Genomic DNA, 22459 nt, shown 5'->3' with positions numbered 1-22459 from the left:
CAAGAACATAATGATCTTCTGGTGCTAAAGGACTTAAAATGCTTCTGAGTTTTAACTTGGTAAATCTCATCATAAATTCACGTTCACTTTGGCCAGAAGACTTACACGTTTTCTCAAGCCACGTGTGAAGGAGTGCCTTTAAACTTGTCTTCTCTCTGCAGTTAACTGGGGAGAAGGGACACAGGAGTGATTGGGGATGGGTGTGGGAGAGCAGGCAGCCTGCTCGTGGTCAAGTGCTTCAGGAACACTGCACGTGCAAAGGTGCCTGCAACCCATCGCTACAGAGAGAACAAAGGCCAGGAGGCAGAACTGCTTTTGTTTGAACCGATGACTGCAGAATCAGTCCAGGTCAACGGAACATCATTAATTCAGAAGTTGGAGTCACTTTTACTTAGCCATTGACCTGCTATCTATGAAAACCAGGTTGACTAGGGAATTATTAGTGTAGGCATGACATCTGCAGAGAGAATGTTTGCATTACGAAGGAACAGTGTTTTCCTGACCACTTGGCCACCGGTTTGGCCTTGTTCTCCTCTCTTGCCTCTGTTCACAAGAGCCGTCGTGTCTCCTTGGGGACATCTGAGCATGGAGGGAGGTTCTCAGGGGACAGTGGATGCAGCTTCCCCAGAGAGTCTAGTCTCTGGAGGGATCCTGACATCTGCCAGTCAGCTTAAGAGGCAAGAAGGGGGAGATAAAAGTATGTTATCCCAGGGGAGTCTGCAATAAGTTTAGATTTTACAAGAGTATGAGGAGGATGGGCCCAAACCTGCTTGTACAGCATCAAGAAGTCTCTTCTGAGACCTGAAAATCTAAAGAGATGTGGAAGGAGAATTTTATTTTGAGTGAAAATGGGATCAAGGCATGCCTGCAGTCTCTGGCCAGGAAGGTGAGATGTTTCCCAACTCAGGACTTTCTCTCCCACATGGCACAGGCGCCATCCAGCAGCTCCCGCCTGGGTACCCGCTGTGGGCCTAGTGCGTTGCAGACCCACAGGAGGGCTGGGCAACGTGCAGCTCCAAGGGGAGTGATTTTGACTGATGTCAGACTGGATGATGTGAGGTCCTATTGGCAACTGTCTCTAGCAGCTGGCTGTATGGCTGTGCCCCGGGTCTGTTCACGTTTACACAGAGCCTGCAGTCAAAGGAGGGAAACCTCTCCTCAGCCTGGCCTCGCGGATGCGAAGTTGGTAGGATGGATGACTCCTCTTGACAAGGGAAGGCCAGCAAATTAACAACAGAGAAAACCAGAGGGGGTCTGGGTGTACTGGTCGCAGAAGAGAGGTGACTGGGGGACAGCACAGGGGGACCCCTGCGGATTTAAGAGCCAGCAGGAATGCAGGACCAGTCTTAGGATGGATGGCTGGAGCAATGAGGTCAAGCCAATAAAACAATCTTAAGGGGCAAGAAATACAGAGTTCTGGATTCAGAGTAACAAATAAACTCCATACATAGCAGAGGGAAGGGATTACTGCCTCAGCAGCTTATAAAAATCAAAGGAAAAAACAACCCAAAACCCAACACCATTGGTTAGGTTAATACTGTTTGTCCAACCAAGTGGGGGTTTGTCTTCCTGACAGTTTAGGAAAAGGAAACACAAACCCATCCCACTGGTGGGGGCGGGACAACCACGCACGCAGGATTTACCCAATGTCAGGCCCCATCCAACACACTTTCCCTGCGCTGTCACTTTTGCCGGCAAAGCTTGTCAGCGGAAAATAATGAAACACACTTTGTGAAACACGGTCCCTTCCCAACTGGTCTTGTTTTCTCTCCAGTTGGTTCCCCAGAGCGGCTTTTATTGAATGTGGTGGTGAGCAATGGACTGCGGCTCCTTTAATAATCGGGAAGCTTAGAAATTTCCCGATTATCCGACACTCTTCTTCCAGGTGGGAGGTTTTAGGTCCATGGTGTCGTTCCTCAAGGAGGGAGGAGGGATGCAGGTAGAGTCGGGCTTCTGGGATGAAATTCTGAAGGGTGTGTGTTGCAAAGAGAATGAAATAAGGCTCTTTGGCTCATACACAGGAGGGCCTGCCTCTCCAGCAGGTTTGCATCAGGACACACGCGGCCTTCTGGTTCTGTTTAGCGAGTCCGATTTGATCAGCCGTCTGCTTGATGGAGGCTGCAGAAGGGGCAGGCCGGCTTCATGACTAATCCAAGGCAGCTGCCATGGTTGTTTTTAAACATTAGGGTAGCTGTGCTGCTTCTTCATGGGAGGAAGTTTCAGTACAGTCTGTGCCGAAATGGATGACATGACTCATTGCCTAATATATATAAAAGGGATCTTTTTATTCCCCCACACATGTAAATACTCTAAACACTGCAATGTTTACAGGAAGGTAAGACGCCATCTGGTTCAATGCGTAGTAGCCTATTTCTTATTTTTATCACTGATTTATATTAAGAGGATGACAAGTAGAACAGAATTAGGTTTTTGGTTATGCAATGCAATCAGGGATTCATCTAGTGCTAAGGATTCTGCAGCCTCAAAAGCATGAAACAGTTGCTTCAAGGGAATGACTTGCCTGCCTGCGTGCCGTAACACAAAAATGAGGCATCTTCCTTCTTCAGGCCTGGTGCCCACCTTTGACAATGGAAGACCTGGCAGGTCATTGGGACTGATTTCAGCAGGATTTAAAATTCTTTTATTCTTCATGTCTTCAGAGAGATGAATGTTCTGAAATGACTTCAGAGTATTTACTGGGTTTAAACCAAAAAAACACCACCGTAGTTTGACTTCTAAGTCAAACACAATTTGCTCGGCCCAGATCATTGCAGACCTCGTCAAACAGCAGCATTAGAGTCTAGGCACATAAAATAAATGAAGTCATGGAAAACCCAGAACTCACACAGCCCCACATGCATACTGGATTGGCCTGTGTGTTTTCGTACTAATCAGATTGCTCTTAATACCTTAAAGGAGAACATTTTTTATTTCTCTCTCCAAAATTGGATAGAGAGCATCCTTTGTAGTGAGCAACTTCTAAAGAAATGCTATCTGTTCTTATTTTAGGAAAATAATTTTCTGAGTGATTTGACCCATTGTCATTTCTCTAATAATTCATCATGAGTTTCACAGTCAACCATCTTTCCAGCAATAAATAAGCCCCTTTTCTCCTTCATGCTATTGCAGTCAACCTTCATCTGCTTTAGTTCAGCTTCATTCTAGGGAGGTGTTGATGCCAATTTTGGATTTAATCTGTGGCAGATATTTCCCTCTACCTATGGAATTACCAAAGGGCTGATGCTATCTATGAGCCCAACCTTGCCAGTTGCTTTAACAAAAGTTTAGTAACATGGTTTTATGATTGTTTTTTTAACCGTTAAATCTTGATCTTACAGTCTTGAGTTCAGGTCTAGAGTTCAATCTTGAATCACTTTTGTGTGGGAAAGCTACTGGGTAAGTCTTGTTGGATGTGTTGCTTTGAAAAGTAGGAATCGAGAGACAAGATTTTTCAGAACGCCTCAGACACTTCTCTTTCTGGGAACCGAGAATGTCATCTACAAAGGATGGATCAATTTAGCTTTCAGAATGAAAGCTGAGGGGCCAATTGCCCATGCAAATTGACCACTTGTTCAAAGGCTTCAAAACTGCCCACATTGAAAGCTAGCCTGCCCTTTGAAAATTTGTCGCGTGGTGGCAGAAATAAGAAAGTAGTTGCTCTTCGGAGACCTTGGTGTCCTCAGAGAGCTGGTTTCAGAAATTGCTCACTTTGAGCCCTTGCTTGGTGTTTGGCAACTTGTTTGCTGAAATAAAGAAGTCATTTTTCTCTGTACCTATGGGTCAGTTTTTGTTTTGTTTGTTTGTTTATTTTGTTCTTTAGATTCCACATATAAGTGAGATCCTGTGGTATTTGTCTTTTCCTGTATTATTATTTCACTGAGCATGATACCGTCTAGGTCCATGCATGTTGTCGCAAATGGTAAGATTTCAGGGGTTGGGGGCAGATAAAAAAGGTGAAGGGATTAAGAAGTACAAATTGGTACTTACAAAACAGTCATGGGGATGTAAAGTACAGCATAGAGAATATAGTCAACAATATGGTAATAACTATGTGTCGTGTCAGACGCGTAATATATTTACTGGGGTTATCACTCTGACATATATCAGTGTCTAATCACCGTTGTTTGTACACCTGAAACTAATAAAAAGAGAATAAAAAAGTCATTTTTGCCCCCCTCTTTCTTTCCCTCTGCTCCCATACGTCTTAGCACCTCAGAACACATCTCATGTGGGAATAAAGGACAAGGAAGTATTTGATATTTGACTCCAGCTTTATTCCAGTTACTGAGGCGATCTATCAGTTCCAGGTCAGCACGTCCTGCCAGCTTTGAATACTCCAGAAAAGGTGATCGGCAAGAAGACCGACTGGAAAACAATTGGGGTCCTTTCTTCCCAAATGTTATTAGGACTGGCCATCACAGAGACTGAACATTCCCGTCTTCCCTTTCTGTAGGTCTCAGCTGAGTTTAACATTTCTAAAGCATCACGTCAGTGACAACTAACTGGTGGAGAGAGAGATCTCATGTCTGGATGTGGAGGCTCCAAGCAGGAAGCCTCTTTCTCTTCCTGGTGCATGTTTTTGTTTGCACATAACTTTCAAAAGGGCTTGCTCTTCTGTTTAGGGAGGTAGGATTTGCCTCTGCCTGGTCTCCGAGGCTTCTGACCCAAACATGAGGTTTTGTGTCCCCATATGAGGACACACTGTCCATGAAAACTCTGCCATCCCTGGCTGACCTCCATGGATTACTACTTCTTCCCCAAGATAAGCCAGAGATTTAGAGAAGGGAAGTTGTGACATCTGACAGTTGACTTTTTAAATGTACACAAGCTAATTATCAAAGAGCTTCTTTATTCAATGGTCTGGATCAATATGTGAGATTATTTGTATAGGAAATAATTAGCTGGTTATTAATGGGATCATTCCTGATTTGGGGAAAGCTACGTATGCTAACGGGTGAATTCCTTCCATGTGCCTATGGCATTACGCGTGTCGTTCTTCCCTACATCCTGTACTCAACGTCACACATTGAGTACGTATATGTTTTGCTTTACTTTCCATATCAGTGTATATGGCCAACGAGACACTCCTCCAGGAGAAAGTGTCTCGTTGGCCATATACACTGATATGGAAAGTAAGGCAAAACATATATGTACTTTTTGGTGCATATATTTGCTTTTTGGGGTATGATGTTATTGTATAGTTACAACTCTCAAGAACTGACTTAAATCTTTTTCCCCTCGTACATTTGTCGTGTCGTACTAACTTCCTAAAGCCACAGCTGTTTGCACTGATGTTTCCCTATGGAAACACTGCTTGATTCAGATGCTGTTTGCACATGTGGAATTTGGCCAGGGTACAACACAGAATCCACACATGGGCCAGTGCTGGCAAACCGAGGGACGAAGGAATGCCTTTTAAAACAGAAAGCATCCTGAGACTTGGGTCTCAATGTCACATCCTTCTAACTCTGCTCTCAGCATTTATACATCGTAATGTCAAATAATGTTCAAAGTTTAGATGGGGACACTGAACAAATCAGCAGACCTATATTTAAAAAAACCACGGTATGTCTTAAATTTGAATCCGGACTTGTCTTGACTATAAAGTGGTCGGCCATCTTATATTTGGGGAGAACCTGCTCCGTGGGCCAGCCTCTCACTCAGTGGCATCAGTGGGAGGGGAGGGCCAGATGCCAGCTGGAATGGCACGTACAGGCCTCTGCCTTTACCCTACACTTTCTTCATCGCCTCTAGCTTCCTGCTCAGTTTGCTTTTCCTCTTCACACTGTTTTCTTGAATGCTGGAACTTTTTGCTCAGGAATGTGGGGACAGCTAGGAGCAGACGTTCCTGTAGTTTCTGTCCTTAAAAGTTTGCATCTTTCCAGAGCACCCAAATATTTCTGCAGCTGCTGCTTGTGTATTTCTCTCCCCCTCCTCCTTTTCTCATGTGGCCTTCCTCCCTTTCCATTGTGCCCCGTCCTCTGTACTGTTTTTGCCTTGATGCTTCTTTCTCTGTTCCTGTTGCCAGCACTTGCTTTTCTTTTCTGATCGGCTGGGGGTTTCTGATGATACCCTATGTCCCTCCCCCTCTCCCCCCATACTCACCAGCCCATAGGAGCCTGCCTTTCTTTTAGGCAGCAACTTTCTTTACCCTGAATGTCCACTGTGAGTTCTCTAAACACTGTCCAGTGGGGCACGTGTATTTGAAGGGAACAACAGAGATAGAGGTGACATCATGCAGGGAGAGCAAAGTTAGGGACAGTGTCAGAAAGGGGAGCGCTGTGTCCACAGAGAGCGAGCAGCTTGTCTTCACCCTGCGCACCTGAGTGGTGGAGTCTCCAGACCTTGCTCCTCAGCTGATCCGGTGACATCGGACCAACGAGCGAGCAACAACAATGTCCTGTGCTTATGCATTTTAATACCTAGTGAGCAAATTCTGATGCTCGTTGTTTACAGTATCGTCTTAAATTCAAAGACATCCATTCCTCTTGTAGTATACACACCATTTCTAGATTGCTTTTATGTTTTGCAAAAATGGGCAATGACTTACAGTTTTAAAAATATATGTATTTTAAAATCTAAAGTTCTCCTGTGGCAGCTTCTTGGCCCTGGTTCCCCTCCTTGTGTGTTCACTGCTGAGCTGCCATATTGATTCTCCTAAACACCACTCTGGTCCTGACCTTCCACTGAGCCTTCAGTGGGTCCCTCTTCCTTGGGATGAAGTCTCCTCCCTTTCTTATGTTAACGTTCTCTACTTGTCTGCTTTTTTCTCAACCAGCTCCTTGGAGCCTTATCCTACTTGGCCCAGCAGGGGCCTGTGTGCCAGGCTGCCCTGCTGCTCCACTCACTGCTGATGCTGCCTGCCTTCCCCACCGCTCCCCACTTGGAACCAATTCTCCCATGTGCTGCCATGTTTCCCTCCACAAACTTAAGCATGAGACTGGCTTTCCATCTGTGATCCTCGCTGCCCTCCAGTCCTGACTTTCCTCTTCAGCGGAGTTGTTTTGCTTCACCTGACCCCATTCAGTCTGTACCTCTGCAAATTCTTGCCTCAGCTGGCTCCAAGGCTGAGGGTCCCATCAATTCGCCCTGCCCCAAGGGTGGTACTCGCCATTCATGCTCCAGCTCTGCATGGCTCTGGCCAAAATGGCTCTTCTTTCCATCCTGGGATTCTCAGGTCTCCCTGCCCCACCTCACTCAATACCCTTCACCAACTCTTTTAATATCCCACCCATCCCTCAAAACCCAGATCACATTTCTCTTTTTCCAGGAAGCTTTCCTTGACTCTTCCGCCTGGAACTAACCTCTCTTTTCTCCAGTTCACAGTTTTACTGAGTTGTGTAGCACAAATCAGTCAGTGCCTGATGTGAGCTACCAAGAACATAATGGATTCTTGCTTTGACTAATACGCGCCTATCATGCACGGCCAAGGGGGTTTGCTTGGTGGTTAACTGAGCTCTTGACTGCTGATGGCATGGCTCTCAGACTCTGTAGTCCCTGGTACAATTCTTGTAAGTTGGGAAACCCTAGCCCATCAGCTTACAAGTTTCCTGAGCCTGCCCCTGGTGGGGTTTCTTTCCACGCCTCCACTGAACGTCTTTATGATGCCAGGTGGTCTCGTCCATTTTCATTTTATTTCTTGTGATCTTACTGTGGCATGGTTTCTAAATTGAGCTCTCAAGACTGGCCTGAAATTTTAATTTCTCTCATGTGTCCACAGGAATAATGACTACCACTCCCCCGACCCTTGATCTCTAGAAAAATGTTTAAATCTACAGTTTTTTCTTATTCTAAGCAGAATGGGCTGGCGGAAGGTTGCATATTTTAGCAGAAAGCTGTGAGTTGATGAGCACTTAATAAGTTATAATTGATGTTTAAATTTTATTTATGCATTTCAGTTTAGAGACATTTTAAGAGCCTGTGAAGATGATTATAAGGTACCACTTCCGGGAAAGGTTTATTGTTTGTAAATCACAAAGCCTTGCAGGGCTAGTTCTGCACAGTTGTCCCCTAGGCTGGGTTTTGGGGGTGAGGCTCTAATTGAGAGCCTTGATGGCACAGGACTTCTGAGGTTGTTTCTACTAAAGTTGACACTCAGCTGAAAGCAAAAAAGAATGAGGATAATATGGAATTGAGTCAAACGGAGACATTTATATGTTAAAACATAAGCAGTTTCTTATTTAATAGGCAAATATCCACCTTAAAATATTCCACCCTCCAGTCTGACGTGAGCCTCTGGGGCTTTGTCTTTCTTTACCTACTCAGTTTTCTAGAAAATATGTCAGTGATTTATATCAGGTCTGACAATTAAGTTTGCATACTTGTTGCAACAATGTTGCTAACCTTTTTTTTTAATATCAGAGGGATTATTCATTATGAATTTGTACCAGCTGGACAAACAGTTAACCAAGTTTACTATTTGGAAGTGCTGAAAATGCTGCGTGAAAAAGTTAGACGACCTGAACTTTTTACCAACCATTCATGGCTCTTGCATCACGACAATGCACCAGCTCACACGGCACTGTTTGTGAGGGAGTTTTTAGCCAGTAAACAAATAACTGGATTGGAACACACTCCCTACTCACCTGATCAGGCCCCCAATGACTTCTTTCTTTACCTGAAGATAAAGGAAATTGAAAGGAAGACATTTTGATGACATTCAGGACATCAAGGGTAATACGGAGACAGCTCTGATGGTCATTCCAGAAAGAGTTCCATATTTGCTTTGAACGGTGGACTAGGCACTGGTGTCTGTGCATAGCTTCCCAAGGGGAATACTTTGAAGGTGACCATAGTGATATTCAGCAATGAATATCACTTTTCTAGGATGAGTTCATGAACTTAATTGTCCTACCTCGTAAATCAGCTAATGTATGACTTCGCTAGGGACCATGGGAGAGCTCACCTCCAGACCTGAAGAGGCCATTGTCTGTGACTTCAGCTTAACTCCTATACAAGGTCACTGCTTTGTTGCTGCGGTTTCTGCTCACACATGTGGGTGTCGTGTGGAGTGATGTATATGCATCTGGAGTGTGGAACTTCTACCCAGCAAGGTTCGCCTAATGGAGCAGAAGATCCTGAACCTGTTCACTGGCCCTCATGCTCCAGGGTGGTGACATGTCTTTCTAATTGTTGATATAAACACTGGTGCAGTAAAACCTTTCAGGGTGTACACACCCGTCCTACTGCTGGTACTGGTTTCTGGTTTAGACTTCAGATTGTAGAGGAAGTTGTGTTGGCCCCTGAGCCATGTGAGTTCTGGGTTGGGCATTCTGTCACTTGAGTGTTGACTTTTCACAAGGAAGGGTCTGGATTCAGCAGGGATGGTCTCTTCCTGCAGTATGTGTTGTCTGGTGGCATCAACCATTCTGAATTCTTTCATCCTTTTTGGTCTCTGTCCCCTTTGCTGTTTGAAAGGATGGCTGTCCTCTGCAGGCCTGACTCTTGGATGTCCTAGCTGAGGGGCACAGCAGCTAACTTATAACCTCACTGGTGGAGGCTGGGAGAGCTCAGCCTTCAGACCTAATTACCAGCCCTGTTTTTAATTTAATCGTGACACGTGGGAGCTGATAGAAATCACCAGGAATTCATAGCAGTCACCAGTGGACCTGTCCAACTTTATTACTTAAATTTTCATTAGGATGTAAACAAATACAAGGAAATCTTAGTACTAATGTTGAAGCAGATTTTAGGGCTCCAGAGGAGACTTGGTGTATTCAAATGTGCAGTTTAATAAAGAAGTCTCAGCTAACATATTTGTTGCCACACCCAAAGGAGATATTATGCTATTGTGAGAAAGAATTGGCCGCTCCTAGAAATTTTTCCTGGGCTGAGTATGCCTCCTTACCTTGGGGAGAGCTCCCTTACTCCTCTTTTGGCCTCAAAGATTTGCATCTGTGCCTCCTTCTTTCCAAAGGATGATGTCACGAACCTTCAAAGACTCTGCTGGGACCGCATTGGGATTCAAGATGCTGCAATGTATCAGTGCACCTGGGCTGTGGGCGCCTTTTTGGGCAATTCTGAATGTGTTGCTTTGGATCACCTCCTCGCTTCCCATAAACTAACCAAAGGCACTTCCAGGAGGGAGGAGCCTCTCAGAGAGACAGTGTCACCTAGCCACTGCCCACTGGCCTCTGAATCTCAGGACTTCCAAATTGAATTTTAACAAATATAAAATCCTACAAATTTCCAGATGCTGTAATTCAGTTAATTTTCTGCAGGCAGATGGCTTTTAGATAATTACTGAAGGAGACGGTGTGGGAATCATTGCATAGAAGAATAGCCAGAATGTTCCAGAATGTTCTGGGAAGTTCTCCTCCTCCCTTCTTGTCACCATTCTCAGCTGCTGCCTAAGTGTATGTGTTGGGATAGGCAACATCAGTATGTTCCAACTTTATGGCAGCCAGAAGCTGCAGAGCATGGAGAATAGAAAGAAAGTCCGTGAACTAGGACAACAGAAAAAGCGTGAGCACTGCAGGACAGTATTTGAAATAACAGGCATCCTTAAGTAATAATGGACATATCTCCTTTGTGAATAATAACTGAAAAATAACCCATTTAATTGCTGGCATACATGGTTCTAGGGAGGCTGGTGTTTTGTGGTAGACTTTCTGTCACATTATAATATCAAGTTTCTAGGATTTTCATACGTTAAATCAGATGAGGAGATTGTGTGGCTTTACTTGGTTTTAGTAAAGCGAATACTTTTTTTTTTTTGGTTTATAATTCTTTTTTCCCATAAAATTGCATGTTATACACCAAAGAAATTAATATGTAAATGAAAATACATACTCAGGTTTGTGGTAGAGTTTATTCTATACCTTCTGCCTTTATCTCCTAGTTTAAAAATGCTTTACTTAAGGTACTTGTGGGGACAGAGTCCCAGAGAGCCGTTTCCAGGCTCTCAACCTCACGTGGACAGGTGCTGGCTCAGGTTGTAGATGGCCATCAGCTGTGACTAAGCTGGCCGTCAGCTGTAACCAGTTAGCCATTAGCCACTAATATAACTGCTGTGACTACGCTAGGGGGTTGGTTGGTTGGCAGAGAAGCGGATGATGGATTGTGCATCATGTGGAGCCTGCTTCCTGTGTCTCCAACCCAGCTGCCAGCGAGACTATAGTGGTATGAATCCCCCATCCATGGCTCCATGGGTGTTCCTTTTTGGCTTTGCCATATCCTGGGTTCTTATGCGGGGAGAGGGACCAGAGACCCTGCATGACAGTACTGTATTCCCAAAAAGGCATGAAAAAGCCGTCCTAAAATGGGTAAATTCATACAAGCAATCTGACTTTGATGTTCAAGCTGCTTAATTAAGGTCATTCAAATGGGTTTGAAATGATGGTCCTTTCTGTTGTTTCCTGAGATTTGTTTTCATATGTTAACCCCATTCGAATTTTTATTTCTCCTTTTCTGAAGAAAGAAATCCTTGGGTGCATGTGATATTAAGCCAAGACTATTCCATTTGCGATTTCCAAGCTGTCCTGTGTCACTTTAAGTTTTACATTGCCAAAGCGGCTTACTCTGGTTGTGCAGGACGCTAATGGGACTTTCTAGAATTGATAAGCAATGACCACAGCATCATTGACACTGGATTAATAGGATCTTTTCTTTTCTGTTTTGCAGTGTTGGTGTATGGCAGTTGGGCTTGAGTGTGCAGATGGCTACGGATCCTTAGCGTGATACATGATCGAAGAAACACTCCACCCTTTTCCTCCTGGGTAAGTCGGACATCTAAGTGGGAAGTGAAGAAACCAACAATTTTATAGATTCACATACTGTGATAGCTTGTGAGCTTCTCTTATCTCTGCTGTTAAAAATGGCAGTGAATGGGCAAACCGTCAGAAAGACAAATCTTTACGGCAAAACAATGTTGGGCTAACTCCTTTGTGAAATCACACAGGAATCCCCAGAAGGCGCATTGACACAGCATTTCCAGCCCAATGTGACCGTCCAGCTGGCTTCAGTTTATTTTGTTTGCACCCTCATACACACTACTACTTATTAGGGCAAGCATGCAGTTCTTTTGGGCTATCCAAAAATTATGTTACACAAAAGTGTTCTGGCATCAGATCTCCCTCTTTTGTTACAAGCAAACACAGATGTTTATAAGAGTCAAGTTTGAACAAGATTAACATACTTAAATCATGGAATAACATGGGGTCACCCTTTGCCTCATATATCAAATGAGGTAAATTTTTTTTTTTTTGGATTGTACTTTTTTTTTTTTTTTACAAAAGAATAATCTGACACCTTCAGGCCCATTTGACTCTGCTCTACTGGTTACCAAAAAGATGGGCAAAGAAAAACTAATTAATTTGTGTTTCTTTAATGAGTTTAGGTAGGGAACTACTTCATTCATTCATGCATTTATTCATTCCTGCATTCCTGCATTCATAGAAATAAATAATTGTAGAAAGCCCACAAACCTGATGTAGCAGGACTTTTGGAGATAGGCCTTTCTCAAGAGCCACTGGACCCTACGCACTTGTTCCAGGAGTAATGGAAAAGTGTTCTTCACTTTAATAACAATGATATAAAAAATAAAATTATGATTATAAAAGTAATGGAAAGGTATATATGGTACCTTATTAACTGGAAAAAAGAAATTGCAGAATAATACATTGAATATAATTCCATTTATCTTAGAAACACACACACACACACAAACACATGAACACATAATCTCTACACAAAAGTTATGTGTGTTATAACATCTAGCAGAGCATATGTCAATACATGCCAAATTGTAAATAGCTTATCTCTGTAATTGAGGATGTTGGCACGTCGTGAGCCGTATATTCACTGTCTAAAATTTTCCATTTTAAAATTTGCAATTTAAAAGCATGAATTAAAAAATGGATTAAAGTAGTGAATAGCAAATGCTCCTTGTGGAAAATATGTACGAGAAGGGGAAAATTCACCCAGAATGTCTTCAGCAAAGAACCGCTGTTAGCATTTAACATAATGAATTGCCAGAGTTTCAGCTGGTGCTGCTGTGCTGACAGGAATTCTGTTTTGTGGTATTTGTTGTTTACTTGTACATGTTATGGACACAGGTACGTCACATGCTGAGCGGTTGTGTTTTGGGATAAAGATTTAGCCTGTCATTCCTAATGACGTCAGAAGTACTAAAGCTGTGGACTCCACCCCTTCTTCCTGTCCTATCGTTCAGTCAGCCTGATGGACTGTCTCCGTGAGGTGATGTGAAAAGGTCCGTGCAGATCTGATCTGTTGTGTCATATACATTTCACTCCGCGTTAGCCAAGTTCACTGACAGGATGGTCTGCTCCCATTATCCACGTTAGGATGCACTGGAATTCCCATTATGGAACTGGGGACAACTTGCTTTGTTTCCTCTATTCTCTTCCCTATGGGGTTTGGGCCTCTTTTCCCTCATTTGTTTAGCTGAGTGTCTGCCAAGTATGTTGTTGTCCTGAAGGTTGCTGACTCCTGTAAATATTTGTGAATCACAGATGTGTGGGGAAGTTCAGAACCCTTTTCATTCCTTCTTTTTATGTGGGGCTGGGAATGGCGTACGTGCACTGTTCATTCTCACACACCCTTTAGAGGGGCATTTGTGTGTGGGGTTAAAAACTTGGATTTGAAGATTGACAGTGTATAGGAGGAAACTGCCCTTTTGATTAAGCTGTGCATAAGAGCTTTATTTGGCAGAACTTTCCTAAGGGCATAAAAATGACCTTGGGTTTTTTGGGTTTCATGGGACTTGGGGTTTTCCGACATTGTGGTCTCCAGATCAGAATACTGGAGAGGTTTCTATAGCTGCAGGGCTACAAACCTAATCAGTTCATGTTTTATCTGCTGGAGCTTTTCATGTGGTTTTCATGCGTGTTTGTGTCTCTTTGAGCCTCCCAGGCCAGAAAGGGATCAGAGTATTTTTGCTTCATTTGCTTTTGCTTAAAGCTTGGACAGTAACCACTGTTGGTTAAACCAAAGCAGAAAAAGCAAAGGTTGGAAAGATGGTCAGGAGATTCTGGGAAGTAAATACCACCATATTTTCATATGACCATATCTAAGAATAGTGAACAAATCTTACATTTCCAGTGTGGAGGAATTAGGTGGCATGTAAGTTATTTACCATAGGTCAGATTATTTTGGTTGTAACTGCCCTAATTGCAGCTCTGAGGCCATGTACCTTTGAGACCTGTTCCTCCTCCTTCCGTAGCAAGCCGCCTCCTTGCTACAGTGATGGCTTGAAGACGAGGTACCTGCCCAAGCTGGCCAATCACACATCCCATCTGGTGGCCACTCTGGTTCATTCTAGTTCAGGCTACGTCTCCAGCTTGGACACTGACATCCTATTCCTTCTCTCCTACCCAGCGATGATACCTAACAATTAAGTTGCACCTCCTCTGTGTCTCCACACTCCCATACATGTCCCCCCAGTGACAATTTAAAGCTGAATTCCTTGTAGTATTTCTTGTGTGTGCATAGTCTTTCCTCTTCAGAATACGAGGCTCTTGACTTGATTGAATTTGTCTTCCCAGTAATAACAGTCTGGCACGCGGTAAGAGCTGGGTGTGTGTGTACTAGGTACTGAAGTGATTTCCACTGAGATTTTGTAAAACATAGGTTCTCTAATGGCCCTTAAAAGGGTGATAAAAATGTGCTCCTCTAGCCTTCTGATTGTGCTACATTTGATTTAAGATGTTTATTTCATGATTTTTTCCCAATAAGGACATAATTAGATTTGCTGTATCCATTATAGACTGTCCCATATTGTCCAGCTGAGCACAGTTACTCTACTGCTTTCCTGGGTAGTTGTGTCTGTCGTCCGGACGATTGAACGTCATTCCTGGTGTATCAGACAGGAAAGAGTGCACGATCTTTCCTCACCCAGTCTCTGCCTCCCTGCTGGCTGGCTGTAAGTTGTGCAGAGAACTGCAGAGGAAGGCAAGATTTATCAAGTGGCACATAGACCAAGACCCATGCACCCTCCCCTCCACTGCAGGGTCAGATGTCAGCTCCTTCCTGGCATTTCACATTTCTTAAGTGGAGCATTTGGACCTACTGTCATGTCACAGCGGAATTTCGTCAGTCATCTTCCAGGAATACATATTATGAAACGTAAAACTAGCAGAAAATAGCATGACCGTCGGGTCGTGAGACTGAGTCAAGCTCACCCCTGAAGTCATAGTTCCTGTAAATTAGTTATCTTGTATGTACATGTTCAAAAAGCAGCATTGATGTGTCTTCAGGGAGTCCCTGCTATGCTGGGAGCACAATCCCGGGGCAGTTGGCTATGTAGGTACAGATAGAGATAGAGAGACACACTCGTAGGACGGTGTGACTGTAGCTAATGATAGATATAGATGTGATATGGATAGGTATAGATAGATAGATAGAAATGTAGCTAGAAATAGAGAGATAAAGATATAGATGATATAGATATAGATATGATATGGCTAGGTATATATAGATAGATATAAATATGGATAGAAATAGATAGATAAATATATAGATAATATAGATATGATATAGATATTGACAGGTATAGACAGATATATACAGATATATAGATATACATGGGTAGAGATAGAGATAGAAATACTCATAGGTAGATATAAATGTAGGTAGATATAGATGATATAAATATAGATATGATATTGCTAGGTATATATAGATAGATATATAGATAAAGATGATATAGATATATAGATATAGATGATATTGATTGGCATATATATAGATAGAAATATAGATAGAAATAGAGAGATAGATAAAGATATAGGTATAGATGATATAGACATAGATACGATACAGATATTGATAGTTATAGATATAAATATGGAGTTAGAGATAAAGCATAGATATAGATATACTCATACTTAGAGATGGATATAGACAGACATAAATGCAGATGCTGAAATAGATACACAGACATAGGCATACGGACATATAGGTTTATAGATACAGATCTAGATGATGTAGACATAGACATAGGAATAGACATAGACAGCACTATTTTGGGGACTTACGAAGGTCACTAGAGCAGGTTTACAGTCAATGAAATAAATATCTAAAACAGTGGGCTAAAGCCCAGCTTTGGGGCTTAATTATGAATTTCTGGTAAATTATTTGTCAGCTGCTGAGGATCCACATGATAGGGAAAGATCACAGCTCTGCAGCACCTTCAAAATAAGTGATCTTTCACTGACTTGGTGCTCTAAGCACATGTGCGCACGTGTGTACACACACACACCCTCACACACACGCACACGGTTTTCATTGAAGTGTGGACAGTTGCCCACATTTCTCATCAGCCATTTCTGAACACATACCTGAGTCGTGCTGATGACTATTCATGGCTGTGAGCAGCAGGTGGGAGGTATCCACAGACGGGTCACATAGTAGGTGCTATCCACAGGCCAGTCACATAGTAGGCGCCAAACAGGATGGAACAACCCCATGAAGCATGTGCACGAAAACATTTCCTGTATCAGTGCTCATTCTAAGTATTATCACTGAACAGAGCATCTTTTTAGTAGGCATATCTAGTTCTTTTCTGCCAAGTAACTCTGACTTTTCTCTATTTTTCTGGAATTTCCTTCTTAACTCAATTTGATGTTTAGATGTATGCTAACTTGATCATTCTACTGCCATATTTTCTATGGAGCTGATTACATTTGTTTTTATAACTTTCTGTTATATGTGTTATATGTTTTACTGTGTTATGCTTTTTTAAGATTGTTTCATAATCCAGGTGTAGAAAAGGTCTGTGTGAAGGTCTTAGAAGTTTCTTCTGGAATGTCATCATAATAGCAATAATGAAAAAAAGAATCACGATGGTCTAGCTTTGTTCTGTGATTATAATGTTAAGTGTCTTGTATGCATTCTAACTTTGACTATTATTTTCTTGTTCAAGTTCTGTCTTTATGGCAGAGCATTTCCAAAGCAACTTTTGTTCTTTTAAGCAAATACTAAATGGTCAGATACACCTACTACTACTCTTTCTAACTACAGGTACATGGTTGTGAAGACATTATTGATTTGGAGTAGCTTCTTATTTTTCTTAATGCAGGCGAATTCTCCATGTATAGTGTAGAGTGGACATCTCCTGGGTCACCTCCACCTGCCTGCACTAGTCACCTTTGTTTGGATCTGAAGAGGGACTGGGACCAGTTCACCAGTGGTGGTCATTTAACCGCCTTGTAATGTCGCAGTGACAATGGAGATTTAATAAAGATCCTCCAACATTTCATTTTACAAAACATTTTATAAATGTAAGATGCCATTCTGGTAATAATAACCTGGTAATAATTCCTAATAATAGGTCAAATGATTTGAACACTCCCTGTGTCCCAGGCACTGGTGTAAGTGCTTTACTTGCATCTTCTCCACAACCATACAAAGCTGGTTTTACTACGGTATTTCCCTGAAAATAGACCTAGCCAAACACTCAGCTCTAATGAGTCTTTTGGAGCAAAAATTAATATAAGACCTGGCCTTATTTTACTATAATATAAGACTGGGTATAATATAATATAATATAATATAATGTAATAATATAAGACCAGGTCTTATATTAATTTTTGCTCCAAAAGACTCATTAGCGCTGATGGCCCAGCGAGGTCTTATTTTTTGGAAACATGGTATTGTTCCCAGTTTAGACGTGAGTAAAGCAAGGTATGGAGAGGTTAAGAAACTTGCCAAAGTTACTCAGGTCACCTGGAGGGCCAAGCCCAGTGGATAACATACAACTTCTTAATCCATTGTGTGTTTTATCCCCTTTGTTTTCTAAGGTCACCAAGGGAGCTCCCATGACAGAATATTATCAAAAGAATTATAAAGCAATAGAACCCACCTACTCAAATGTTATTGCAAAATAAAGCAGCTATAGGTTTCTGCAAATAGAGTGTTGGTTTTATTTCACTGAGCTAGCAAATATTTGAGGGTTGCAACCCACTTTCACTGTGTAATTTCCTTGCCGAAATCACATGATTGATGGTTCATTCAAACAAAAATCCCTCATGGACAAACATCTGTATAAACAAGTGGTGCCTGTGAAGCATCATTTTCTGTACATGGATGGAGGTCATCACTGACTAGCGGGCATCACAGCTCATGTCTGATTGGAAACTGTGTTCCTATTACTGATGAAACACACCACTTTTCTTGAAAATTGCAAGGAACAGTGACTAGCAGAACTATCCTCTATCCACCACCCCATCTCCCCCAACAGGTATTTCTTGAGCACCTACCGTGTTGAGACTTTAGTAATTGGAGGTAGGCTGGCAAACAGGACAGGCTCCCAGTTCTCATGGAGCACACATTTTAGGTGGGAGAGCTAGACCATAAACAATAATCACATCACAGGAAATAAGAAAAAGTATCATGTAAGTGCTATGCCAAGAATTCAGGTAGGGTCACGTGACAGAGAGGCTAGAGAGTACAGTGGGAAAGGGGAGAGTGGTATGAAGTGAGACCGCAGTTGTGGGCAGGAATGGAAGCGTGTAGGGCTTTGAACTTGGGTGTTCATTATGGGTGTTGGGAAGCTTTTGGAGAAGCAGTGGTGGGACAAGATTTGTTTGCAGTTTTAAATTGTCACTCGAGCTGTCATGGTTACCACTGGGGAAATGGATTGTAGGGTAGCAAGATGGGAAGCAGTAAGAGCAGTTAGAAGTTCATCATAGGTGACTGGACTTGTTGGAAATGAAGAAAACTGGATATATTTGGAATATTTTTGGCAGAGTCAGTGGTATTCTGATGGCCTGGGCATTGCGGGAGAGGCAAAGCAAATTCAAGAAAAACATTTTAAGTTTTGGACTTGAGAAAATTGGTGGCAGGTGGACCATTCACCAAGACAGAAGTCCGGGTGAGATGCAGGTTTTGGAGGGAAAAACGAGAATTCTCCTAGGGTCATGTCAGTTTTGAGTTGCCAGCTTTCATTTCTCATCTAGGCAAGAGGGTAGCCAGTTACAGATGTGAGTCTGGGCTACGTGGGAATGACTGGAAGCAGAGATAGGTATTTGGGAGTCGTCACCATGTTGTCAGTAGTTACAGCCCAGAGCCTCTCTTGTAGGATCCACGATAGGGAGGAATAGCGTGACTGAGACAGAACTTGGGCCCTGGGATGTGTGAGGAGGGTGTTGCGAGAGCCCTTCCTAGTATTTAGCTTTATGCCATAGTGCTTAGACACTTCAGAAGTGATCTTAAAATTGACAAAAAGTTCCAAAGGTAATTCTACCCTTGAGAGACTTTGTTCAACATCTTAGCAGCAAAATTCCCCACTGTTGTAACGTAAGGTGCCGTTCTGGTTATAAGGAATAAGGTCAGATTCTTACAATGAAGTGTGTGAGGAGAGTTCTTTTCAGCCTTCAGTTTGCTTTTTTCTTCCCATTGGCAATTCAGGCTCCTGTTGTTCTCAAAAGCAACTCTTCCCAGTTGAGTGTTTGGAGGCAGGGCAAATAAGGCGTGGGTTTCGACGATCTACCCCGTTTTCCTTGTTACCAAAATGCTACTTTCTGACATAAACATTTGTGCTACTGTTTTCTTGTCCTGCTCTGTACTCTTACAATTATTTGTGTATTTTTTCCCAGGGACCTTGGGCTAGTGAACATGTAGCCTTTGAGAGGCCTGCTGAATATTTTTGCCAGTGTATTATTTCGCGTTCTCAGCGTCAGTTCTGGCAGCAGTCAGCGTACTTGCTGACTGAATGAATCTGTGAGCATTTGCTATGTGCTGGTAAGAGAGTCTGTGACACACTTAATAATAATACAGCACATAGTGATACAGGCCAGAGGGTCGCTCAGCATTGGATTCCCTGCAAGGAGTTCAGTGAACTTGCATTGTGACACCTTTTGTATGAGTATCAAAGCTGTGAAGTTCAGGATGTCACCAGAGTTTTATCAGTGGCTTGCAACTTTGATTTTCTATCAGAGTAACGTGTTTGGCCTATTAATGTAGAGTTGAAGGTTTACATTTCTCAGTTAGTTGGCACTGCCTATTAAGATTTCCTGAGGCAGGGGTGGCCAGTTAGCTCAGTTGGTTAGAGCGTGTTGCTAAAAAAAAAAAAAAAAAAAAAAAAAAAAATTCCTGAGGCAAATGTATTCTATTGTAAAGTAGGATATAGGGCTGTATGCTGAGAAGTAGATGGGTTTCAGTATCCAGAATCCACACAGAGACCTTTGCAAAAGGGACATGCATAATTTGTAAAGCACACTGATTGAGCACTTGTTAAAATAGATGTACTGAACTAAAGAATAAATTATTTTTTCAGTGGTTTATTTCATTGGTAAAATGCCAATATAGAAACTAGTTTATAAATAATCTAAAAGATCTCATTTAAAAAAAATCACTTTATTGAGGTATGATTGACGTATGAAAAACTATACATATTTGATGTCTAGTTCTCGATGAGTCTGAGGATAAGAATGTACCTTGAAACCGCCAACACCACCATCAAAGACATGGATGTATCCATCACCCCCCAGTTTCCTCTTGCCTTCATGATAATTATTATTTGTGTTTGCTAATAATATTTAACCTAAGATCTGCCCTCATAGAAAATTTAAGTATTCAATACAGTATTGTTATTAGCTATAGGTACTACGGTGTATAGTAAATCCCATTTTTAAAATTCGTGGTATTTTCAGAGATTCAGAATCACCTCTCAAGAATGCCATTTTGAGCAAGTCATTTGGGGTCACTCACCTAAGTGGCGATCAGCCTGAATTTGTCGTTATGTGATCCCCCTTCTCTGCTGCATAGGTGTTCAAATCTCAGATGACACCTGTATGCCAGTGTCTCTGCAGCTCATTAAGGGCAGTAAAATGTAAAGGTGGGATTTACCTCAGCTGATCAGGGCTTTCAACCATTGCGTGTAAGTTGTCTGTGAGATTCAGAGAATATACCACCCGTGATTATAATATGATTTGACAGTGGATCCAGGTGTTCAGATGGAGTCAGTGAGGTCAAAAGGGATTCCGTTACCGTTTTCAAAGACTAGGATTATTCCCCCATTTCCGGGGTTAGAAACACTATAAAACATCTTCTTTAGTGTTGATACCAACAATAATCTGATACAGTTCAACAAGATAAAAAAGCCAGCAACACTGAAAGATCTTAGTAGGATCAGGTAGGACAACGAATATTTTTCGCTACCTCTTTACCACCTAGTACAAAGGCCTATGACTTTATTACTTGCAAAACTCTGGAAGATGCTAGCTGGATAACAGAAACTCTCGAGGAAAATGGAAGGAACCCGTTTTCTGGTGGACTGCATCTACTGTTAGCCTTCTTGTTTCTTTACCTCTCAAGGGGCAGGGGACACTGACACTGATGCCACATACCATTTTTAAAGAAACAGAGAGTTGTCAGTTCTTCCCTCCAAAACCATTCATATGTACAACTACAAGATTCTTGATTGTCCTGATGTTGGAGACAGTTCCTGAGCTGAGCATATCACACAACGTCTCAGCAGGTGTTCTGGTCATAGAACCCATCCTAGGGACAGTACAGAGTAGCATTTGTGGCTGAAAACTCTCCAAACAAACACTGCCCAGATTTAAGAATTATGGAGAGTGACACCTTGGTAACGCCCACCTCCAGGGGTAGGACCAGTAACGTTACTGAGTTTATGTGTGATCCCATTGGTCTCAGCCAGGGAAGGGTAAAAACGCCATTTGTGTCAACGGTGAAGAATGCATTTTTGGAAATGTAGTTTTATTATACTGGATTCTTTCCAAGTTTATATTTTAGTGGATTTTTTAGTCTTAATTTGAGTAGTTGCAGACTGATTTTTCTGTTGATTCCGTTCTGTTTTTTGGCATTGTAAGGGCTAGAATGTAATCTGATTGTTATTAAAAACAAAAGCCCTCAACACTAAATGATATAAATAGTCTTAACAAGTACTAGATAGAGACAGCAGTTGCAATGCCTATGATAGACATAAGGTTAGTATCTCCAATATATAAAGAGCTATATACATTGATTAAAAATTCAGTCTATGAGAAAATGGATAAAGAGATGAATAGGCAATTCAGATAAGAGTAAATTTGGATCTCCAGTAAGAAGATGAAATGATATTCCATCTATTGTTAGGATAATGCAAATGAAATATTATTCTTCTGACTGGCAAAAAGAAAACACTTAAATTGCTGTAAGGATTCTGATAAAAGGGGACTCTTACCTATTCCTGATGAATACGGAAATTGTTTACATTTTGACAAAATAGTCTACAATCCCTGTTAAAAAATGTATAAACTTTGACCCAGCAGTAACACTTCTGAGAATATAGATTATACAATTAAAAACACCAACATACATATATAAAGGTATGAATATTGGGTTTTATGGTAGCATTGCTTTCACTGTCCCCCCAAAACCCTCAAATAATTACTTCGCATATTGAGTATGTATCAATAGATTATACATTATGTATCAATAGATTATAGATTATGTTTTAATTAGGGTACAATTCAGGCATTTAAAGATAACTTTA

General features: G+C 41.9%; 1 protein-coding gene across 3 annotated transcripts in view; it reads left to right on the top strand.

The window, feature by feature from the left end:
* Positions 1-22459, top strand: part of SEMA5A (semaphorin 5A) — a 430801-nt gene that overhangs the window by 92144 nt on the left and 316198 nt on the right. For all 3 annotated transcript variants that reach the window (XR_004423500.1, XM_033110202.1, XM_033110203.1), the window contains one exon: positions 11623-11717. The gene's annotated coding sequence lies outside the window, so the exon portion shown is untranslated. The remainder of the gene's footprint in view (positions 1-11622; positions 11718-22459) is intronic.

The sequence above is a fragment of the Rhinolophus ferrumequinum genome, chromosome 7 (genome assembly GCF_004115265.2).
Source record: "Rhinolophus ferrumequinum isolate MPI-CBG mRhiFer1 chromosome 7, mRhiFer1_v1.p, whole genome shotgun sequence".
NCBI classification, from domain to species: Eukaryota; Metazoa; Chordata; class Mammalia; order Chiroptera; family Rhinolophidae; genus Rhinolophus; species Rhinolophus ferrumequinum.
The sequence above is the reverse complement of the archived record's forward strand: the minus strand, read 5'-3'. Positions and strand labels throughout refer to the sequence as shown.